Below are 9,916 nucleotides of genomic sequence, written 5' to 3'. Positions count from 1 at the left end.
ACACCTTAATTTAAGAATTTTGACATGTGGAATACTTTTTCAGTGGGATTTGCTGCTTAAGTTTTACAATCACACTAACCTTCCATTTCTATATCATTCATTCCTCATTAACATAAGCTCACTGCAGTTCAGGGTGTTGTAAACTGTTTATCGAAGTATACTATATGGGCAGAAGTCCCTGAGTGACTAGAATGGCTCAACACTTGAGTACTAGCCAAAAGGTTGGTGATTGGAAACCAACCAGAGGCACTTAGAAAGTCAAGCCTGGTGTTCTGCTTCAGAAAGGGCACAGACTTGTAAACTGTATATGGCAGTTCTACTCTGCACGTATGGATTTACCATGCATCAGAATTTATTCAAAGACAAATAAGAACAATAGAGAAGACTAGAGTCCTGAGTGGTACAAACGGTTAAGCATTCTCTACTATTAATTGGAAATTTGGCAATTTGAACTTACTCAGATGTGCCTTGGAAGAAGAGTCTGGCAATCTGCTTCTAAATGGTCATGATGATGAAAACCTTAAGGAATGCAATTCTACTCGGAAATGCCTGCCATCTCCATGAATGAGAATTGATTTGGCATCAACTGTTCGTGTTTAGGTTTTAAAATATGTATATCCATAAAATTTAGAAATAAAAAGTGCATAAATGAATTCTTCAATAGTGCTTTAAAAAATAAAATTAGCTTGGTCTTTCTGTTTAGAATAGGTGTCCCAGGTCAGGGTGCCAGTTGCGTTCAGCACGAGAAGCTCTATCAGGACCGGGTATGACCTACTAGCCTCTATATTCTCACCTGATGGAAGAGTTTTTCAAGTGGAATATGCTATGAAGGCTGTGGAAAATAGTAGTACAGCTATTGGAATCCGGTGTAAAGATGGTGTCGTCTTTTGGGTAGAGAAATTAGTCCTCTCTAAACTCTATGAAGAAGGTTCCAACAAACAGCTTGTTAATGTGGACCGGCATGTTGGAATGGCAGTTGCTGGCTTGTTGGCAGATGCTCGTTCTTTAGCAGACATAGCAAGAGAAGAAGCTTACAACTTCAGATCAAACTTTGGCTATAACATTCCACTAAAGCATCTTGCAGACAGAGTGGCCATGTATGTACATGCATATACACTCTACAGTGCTGTCAGACCTTTTGGCTGCAGTTTTATGTTAGGGTCTTACAGTGTGAATGATGGTGCACAGCTCTACATGATTGGCTCATCAGGTGTTTCTTACGGTTTTTGGGGTTGTGCTATTGGTAAAGCGAGGCAAGCTGCAGAAACAAAAATTGAGAAGCTTCAAATGAAGGAAATGACATGCCGTGATGTTGTTAAAGAAGTTGCAAAAATAATCTACATAGTGCATGATGAAGTTAAGGATAAAGCTTTTGAACTAGAACTCAGCGGGGTTGGTGAATTAACCGAAGGAAGACATGAAATTGTACCGAAAGATTTAAGGGAAGAAGCAGAGAAATATGCTAAGGAATCTTTGAAGGAGGAAGATGAGTCTGATGATGACAATATGTAACATTTACTGCAGCATCTAATTTAAATTTCTATTACAATCCTGTGTAAACTATTTAGCCCCTTGGGTTATTACATGCCCAGTAACCAAATTTCATTAAAATTTTTGCCTTGTAACCACTGAAAAAAAAAGAATAGGTGTCCCAGCAAAAAAACTAGGTCTATTTATTAATCCAGGTATGCAAGTACTGCTCAATTTGAATAAAAAATATGGCATACTATTTGCCTTTCAATGTCAGGCCTTAGCATAACTTCAAAAGGCCTCCAGATGATATGGAGGGCAGACTGACCCTATGTGTTAATAATTACATTATAATAGCGGATGCCCTCTTGGAAAGATAGGAGATGTTGAATGTCCAAAGGCCCAACTGATAATAGCGATTATCTCAAAGGAATATTTAGCTCACCACATGCTTTAGCTGGTATATTTCTTTAAAAACACAACCTTCTAGACTCCTCTTGCAGAGATACTTAACAATTTTCATTCTATAGGTCTTGGGTGGGTCCCTTAATATATGTTTACCAAGCCCTTCAGATTATTCTTATGTAAATCAAAGTTTGAGAAACACTACTGTAAATGAATTTATCGCCCTGGTGGTGTAGTGCTTATGAGTTTGGCTGCTAACCAGAAGGTCAGTAGTTCTAAACCACCATCCACTCCACAGGAGAAATACAGGACTTTCCAGTCCCATAAAGAATTACAGTCTCAGAAACCAATAGGGGCAATTCAACCCTTTCCTGTAGGGTCACTGAGTCAGAATCAACTCAATGGCAATGATTTTATTCTTATGGGTTAGTCATAGGGCACACAAGTATCTTTTCCCTGACACCAGTCAGTTGTGCTTCTGGGAGGTGACATGTCCAGAAAAGAGGAAAAATATTTAATAACAAGAAATAGCTGTAATATTTATGTTCTTTCCCAAGTTTGCTTAGCAGTAGTTCCTATCTCTTAATTTCACCATCACCCAGGCCACTTAAAAAATACCAGTGCATAGAAGCCAGTCTCAGAGATCATAAGTTAATTGACTATAGTGGAGCATAGATTTTTTTAAGCTTCCCATGTGGTTCTGAAATGAAGCTACATTGATACTCCTTAAGGCTGAGTTTTGCAACAGGTAGTTGAAATGTTAGCCAACACTCTGCTATTTTAAGAAAATAGGGTTTGCAGCGATAGCCCTGCCTCATGAGGTTTAAATAAAATAGATCAAGTTCCAATCCATTCTTTCTCCAGGATTTATGTAAATATTTAGCTTTGTTGAAATGATGTGGATAGGATGGGTTTGGATTTCATTTGTTCTTTGTCGCCCCTCATTATATTTGTCCCTTTTGCTGACTTTTTGTTCTCTATTCTCTGCTTTAAAACTTTTCCTTTCTATCTGTCTAGGCATCTAAGTTAAATGTGGAATTTAACTTCTTTCCTCACCATCAATAAAACTTCACTAAATTAAAATAGACAATACTAGGAATGGCTTGTTGTCTATCAAAGTTTTTTTTTAACTTTGCTTGAATATTCTCACAACACTTAGCTACTCTGCCACATTCCTTAGATATCTCACTTTCCTTCTCTTTTTCTCCCTTAAGAATGGAAACTGAACAGATAGTGCAAAGTTTCCTTCTTCCTCTAAATCCAAATAAAATTAGCTGAAAATATCATTAAATTGTTTTTGGACTCTCCAGTTTCCCTTTCTAAGAATCTCCTTAGGTCCATGTTCATTTCCGACCCTAAATTCCCTTCCCCCACTACATTGGTTCAAGTGTTGATAATCACAATGACTAATTCATATACACTTTGTTCTATATAGTGTCAGCTTAAATATGACTACTTTGGATATTTTCTCTCATCTATACAAAAGATCAAAATGTAGTAAAATTTGCTGACATATGAAGCAGATGGGGGGATTTTCTGAGCTCCAATGCAAAGGTGAAAGAAAATAATGTTCTCCAACTCAAGTTTCAGCCTCTCAAGTCATTCTGCTGTACAATAACACACAGGCTATCTTTTGTTCATTGAATGCCATGGGATGAATAAGTTTAACTCAAATTCAGTTTATTAAATATGACTTTATGCATGTGGATATAATCTGCAGTACAAAAATTTATAAAATTTTGTTATGTAGCAACTTTTGTTTTAAATTGAAATATTCTGGACATGTTCTAAAATGTATGGACTCTAAAGGCTGGAGTGTCTTTGGTCTACTTAATCTCTGGGCTAGAATATGTAAGATTTGAGAATATGGAATGGAGCCAACATTCACGTGTAAAAATAAGATAAGGCAAAAAATGTTAGATGGTAATTTTTTTAAATATACAAAAAGGCATGGACAAAAATAAATATAAGACATAAGATGGGACTCCACAAAATGAAAATCAAAGAGCCAATAAGCACATGAAAAGATGTTGCTGGGGAAATGCAGATTAAAAATTTTAAATGCAAATTAAAATCAGTGAAATACTATCTTATACTCTAGGGAAAAATACAATATTACCAAGATCCATCAAAGACGTGAAAGAGTACAATTTAGCTGACAACATCTCTTCAAATTGGGGATCTTAAAAATCATCTCCTTTTGGATTAATTCTGAATCAAGGCAATACAGCCTCTGAATCTAATAGGCACTGCTGCACAGCATGTTTCTTACATAACAATCATCATACATCACAATGATATTGTTTTTAATTTTTTTATATTTTCCCCTAAAAACTATAAACCAAATCAGAAATCAGACCTATGTTGATCACAATTGTATTCCTATCACTTAATAGAGACCCTTCCACATGGTTACTGCTCATGAATATTTTACTAGATAAATGAATAATAATTTCAATATGAGAGTATTATTTGGGGAAAATCTTAGGGCTGTTTTAAAACCAGTTAAGGAAACAGCTTTACATTTGTGTTATAATATGTAGGAAAGACTTGTTGTACTTTAATTTTTTTACTGATCTATAGTTCACACCTTCCTATTCAGTCGTTCAGTCCTGTCAAGAAGGGTTGTGCCATCATCACAACCAGTTTGGAATTTTTTTTCCCTTCTTTTACACATTGATCCCATTTCCCCCAACCTCTCCCTCCATGTTCTCAGTTTATATTCAATTCCATTACTGTCCTCCTACTTCCAAACATCCCAATTTCCTATACAGGTGACTGTACAAGACTAGGGCAGACATTAAGCAAGGGTCTATTAACTATGACCATACAAAACTAACAGAGATCTCAATCTAAGAGAAAGCAGAGAATATTAAAAGTTTAGAACAAATTCATGTTACATCCATAGGAAGATCATGTTACAAGATATTACATTCTAGCCTAAGTAAAATCCATTGTACAAGGTTCATCATCTGATTTGGGGGCTATTGACTTTCTTAGCCTATCCACACATTGGGGATTTGCCGGATCCTCATCCCACGTAGTGACCCTGTAAAACGGATCTTGGGCTACCACTGTCATCCATAGCTTCCCACAATCAGATTATCTAGGATTTAGACACTGGTACCATTTCCTTTTCCAGATTTGGAAATCACCCAGACAGATGTGTTTCTTCCGTGGAGACTTAGCTGCTTCCTGAGGCAGCTGTTTGTTTGAAACAAGTCTTTAAGAGCCCAGGCGCTATTATTCATGATAGCTAGGTGCCATCTGGTTTCTTCACCATATTTTGTTGACACTTCTGTCTTCAGTGATCACATTGTGAGGGTGAGCACCAGGTGGAGTCATGTTGTAAGAATTAATTGTTCTTATATTATGGATATGGTCAAGTGTGAGCTCAAAATCCATTCTTATAACTATTGTTTCTTTAAGTCCCTGGTCTGAATTTAGGAATATAATTGTTGTTTTATTGTATTGTATCATGGATCATCCCCCTTGGAGTGTAAAGCAACTCTGTTGATAGTAGCATTATTTTAGCCAATGGTATAGCACAGTTGGGCAGAGAATTTCATACATATGTGGGAATTATCAGACTGCATTACATGAGTAGTTAGCTTGTATACCTCCAAGATGTGGATGACTGGGTACTAGTTACACGTGTCATGGGTGTTGGATATATGAAAATACCTTCAATAACCCTCATTTAAGGGCACAGAACCCTCTCTGGTAGACTAAACTTTATTGCATAAAGACAGAGAGCAGGAAAAATGTCAATATATATATTGGCTCTGGGTCACCATTCCTTGGGCACCTTCATAGCAACCGGTCTGATCTGTTTTCTTTCCTTAACTTTACTATAGTGATCAGCTGCTTCATCTTTCATTCTGACTTTTAAGCTGGAATTTCCAGGGAGTATTTCAATTCCCTGGTTCTGAGCTAAGTGAGTATATAGTAAAGTCTATTTTACTTATTAAAGTATCAAATTTGGGTCCTTCTAGTGTAGCCAAGAAGGATATTATGTATTTCATACTACAGAGCCTAATGTCCTAGTTATTTATATGACATTGCCTGCTTTACCAAAGATTGGCTAACAGCTGGGTCTTAAAGTGCCCAGTTAAGATTAAAATACCATGCGTGTTTCCCCCTTGGAGTCTCTACCAGCAGTTAAGCATTTTTCCCAATGAATGGGTGTTCCACCACCCAAAGTGCATTTACCTTCTCCAATGTATGTATGTATGTATAAGCCCCCATCCCCACCCCTACCCTCTTGAGCTGGTCTCCCAGTAAGGTCCACTGATTGCTCCTATAGGAATTTCTGTTCATTTGCTTTGACTGTAGAACACTGCCATATGTTGGGGAGTTGCTCGATCTTCTCCTTCTTCCTCCCCTATGGGAAACGGAACCTTTCTGTAGTAACATTGCCTCTCTTCACACGGTTTTGAGGTGTTATAATAAGGGGGTGATATATAGTACATGGGAACGAGGTATGTACACTGCCTTGTTGGTTGGGGGAGGTTGTCAGTTGTTAGTTTAGGAGGCTACATGTCCTGGGAATTGGAGCCTGTCTTTGTCTTGCTTTTGATCCTTATAGTAGTAACACAAAATATTTGTTGTTTTGTGATTGACTAACTTTACTCAGCATAATGGTTTCCAGATCATTCCATGTCCTGAGGTGTTTCATGATTTCAACACCTTTATTTTTTTAGGGATGTGGAGAATTCCATTGTGTGTATGTACCTTAGTTTCTTTATCCATCTGTCAACTGATGGGAATTTGTGTTGTTCCGGCTTCACACTGTTATGAACTGTACTGCTATAAACATTGGGAAGCATAAATGTTTTTCTTGTTCTCTCTTATGCTTCTTTGGGGTACATGCACAACACAGATATTGCTGTGTCATTCTATTACCAGTTGTTTCAGGCTACGCCAGGTCGTTTTCCACAATGGGTGTACATGTTTGCAATCAGTGTATGAGAGTTCCAGTGTCTCTGCCTGCCCTCTACATTTAGTGTTTCTGGCTTTTTTTTTCTTTCAAATATTGATATCATTGTGGGTGTAATATCATGGTTTGCTTGTTTACAGTAAGTGGTTTATTAAGGAAGTAACTTTTTTCTTTTTTGTTTGAGATGGACTTGTTTATCACTGAAAACTAGAAATCTATTTCAATTTTACTGTTCCTCCTCTTATTTTTTTCATCTCAGACTACTATTTAGGTTTGAGGGATAAAGATTCTGGAGGGATTTTCATTGTTGTTTCTAAAGAAACATACGATGGAGATTTGCATAACCCATCTCAATAAATGAAATCAACAAAAATATCTGATTAAACTCTCCATAGGTATGGTTCTTTTTCTTCCCTGCCCATCCTTACTTCTTCCCTCCTCAATAACCTATCCTTCCCCTCACCCTGTTCCTAGCTGAGGCCCTGGCCTCCATGTAATCATCAAAGTCTTGACTACTGGTGTATAAATGACATCTCTTTTTCTTTATTTTTACTTATAACGATGGTGTTATTAATTATTTATCTTGGCCAGATTGAGTTTGCTAAGCATAATATTCTCTAGCTTTGTCCATGCCTTGCAGTGTTTAAGAGAGTTGTCAATGTTTTCTGTTGATGAATGTACCAGAACTTGTTTATTCATTCCTCTATAATTAGGATTTTTAGTTGTTTCCATGTTTTTGTGATTCTGGAAACTTCTACATAATCACAGGTGTGCATTTTTCCGTGTTGTATTCTTGCCCTGGCGATGCAGTGTTTATTCATTTCTACTCAGTCTTGACTGGACGTAGATTCTTCCCACAATGCTTTGTAAACTACAGTCCAACAAGTTTTCGGCCTTTTATCCTAAAAAGGGGACCCAGCTACAATGATCCATCTGGGATGAATATGTTTTCACGTCATTATCCCACAAGAAATGAACTCATAATCAACCATTCGTATTTTCATATTTGTAGACTGGTAGGCACATGGTTTAAATAAAAACAATGTTTCCCAAAGTGGGTGATACTGCCCTCTGGCGGATGCTGGAACCATCCAACAGGCTGCAAAAGCAGATGCCTACACTTTATCCTGGATTGTGGGCCATAGTACAAAAGGTTTTCAATTGCCAGGGGGTGCTGAAAATTTTTTTGTTGTTTTTCTGAAAAGGCAAAGATAGGCACAATAAGTTTAGGAATCTATGGCTTAAAATACATATTTCTATTTTTTGACTTGGCCCATGAAAAGATTTCACTTTCCTTTGAACTTTTTTCCCCCTCCTATTACAAAAATTTTTTTTAAAGAAAGATTTTTTTTAATGTGCTCATCTACACATCTGGAAGCAAGAACTGGCGTGTTTGAAATATTGAGACTGTAACAGAAAGTGTTATTTCTGTAATACCTTGACTAGAAGTGACATATTTTCCCATTGTATTAATTGTTTGTTTTGGTGGAATGCTACCAGATGTCCATGTACTCTTTCCCCATTCCTAGTTCATTTCTTCAACCTTATGGCATATTTTGAAGATTGGTAATGCAAGTCATTGAGCTTATATTTAAGATATAAAATTAAAACTACCATTTCCTTTATTGCCAGAAATTAATTATTGTCAGTTCATTGTCCACATAGCTAAATTATAATAATTATATTATATATTATCAATGCCAGTATATTTTGGAGTATTATCATTTGGATGTTCTTAAGGAAAATATTATGTAAGTGTTTAAGAAGTATTTTCAATGTAAAACTTAGTGTGAAGATAAAATTAACTGTGCCTTTCCAATATTTTTTTCTCTCTTATATGAGTGATCCTAAAAAAATTAAATTACAGTGAAAATTGATCTAGGGAAACATCTCTGAAGACTGTTGGAAATTAAATGTTAAGTATCTTACTAAATTTACTTTATTTCAGGATTCTGATAGCCTTTTAAAAGAATGAGATGTTTATTATTTTTGTAAAATTCTCATGCCAAACTGCAGGCTGATTGTGTTGCAGAAACAGTAGGCTCACGCCCTCATAAGTTGCTTGTATGTATGTAAAGCCTTCTGCCACCAGTAGGAAATGACACTCTATGTATGAGGAACTGGAGACACGCAGAAGAAAAATGTGAAGGGAAACCTCATAAATATCAGTCTTTTAAAATATATCCAAAATATCTAAAAGGCAAAGTTGTTTTCAAAAATCACATTGATACTAATAAAGTCTGGATGGTTTCTGTGCTTTTATGTTATTTTAGAGACTGGTAATTACATATGAAACAACAGACATTCTTTACATATGGCCATGGTTTTCACCTGGGTCCTACTATATTTGCTCATATCTTCCTCCCAAGAAAGGCATTTTCATTAAACTTGGAATCCACCAAGTCCTTAGTTATATTATTGCTTAATTTGCATCAAGCATTAGCTATGAATATATAGATATATAATTAAAACAAAATTGTGGAAAATAAATTAAATTGTAAATTATTTTGCATGTGGATTTAATTGATGAAATATATAGAGAAACATATGAACCTATTTACCAGTAAAAATCTTGGACAGAGACTCCCAGTTGTGGTCACTTGGGCCTCCAGGGGGCATTTAGCAATGTTGGAGATATTTGGGGAGCCCTGGTGGTGCTTTCGGGTAAGCATTGGACTGCTAATTGAAAAATTGGTGGCTCAAACCCACCAGCCACTCCTTGAAGGAAAAATTAGGCTATCTTCTCCTGAAAAGATTCATAGTCTGGAAACACTATATGGGGTCCTTATAGTAGGAATTAATTTGGGAATGGACTTTTCTTTTTTAGTAGACATTTTGGGTTGTCAATACTGAAAAATGTGAATGCTTATGCCATCTATCTATTCTCTAGAGACCAGAGATTGCTACTCAACACTTTGCAATGAAATAGAATAATCCAACTTAAAGGGTTAATACAGGTAGTCCTGAAATTATGAAATATTCAAGTTACAGCGAACCACAATTAAGATGTCCTGTTTGTTTGATGGTTGTATTTGTTTGTGTTTTTATTTTTGTGGTTGCTGTAATTTTTTATGTATCTTCTTATTAATAATATGCACTACA

At 36.2% G+C, this 9,916-nt stretch overlaps 1 pseudogene; it reads left to right on the top strand.

Annotated features, from left to right (window-relative positions):
• The first annotated feature begins 729 nt into the window (after nt 1-729).
• On the top strand, nt 730-1,627 carry LOC142433912 (proteasome subunit alpha type-3 pseudogene; annotated as a pseudogene).
• Nucleotides 1,628-9,916: the final 8,289 nt, after the last annotated feature.

The sequence above is a fragment of the Tenrec ecaudatus genome, chromosome X, assembly GCF_050624435.1.
Source record: "Tenrec ecaudatus isolate mTenEca1 chromosome X, mTenEca1.hap1, whole genome shotgun sequence".
NCBI lineage: Eukaryota > Metazoa > Chordata > Mammalia > Afrosoricida > Tenrecidae > Tenrec > Tenrec ecaudatus.
This window is presented reverse-complemented; position numbering and strand designations above follow the sequence as displayed.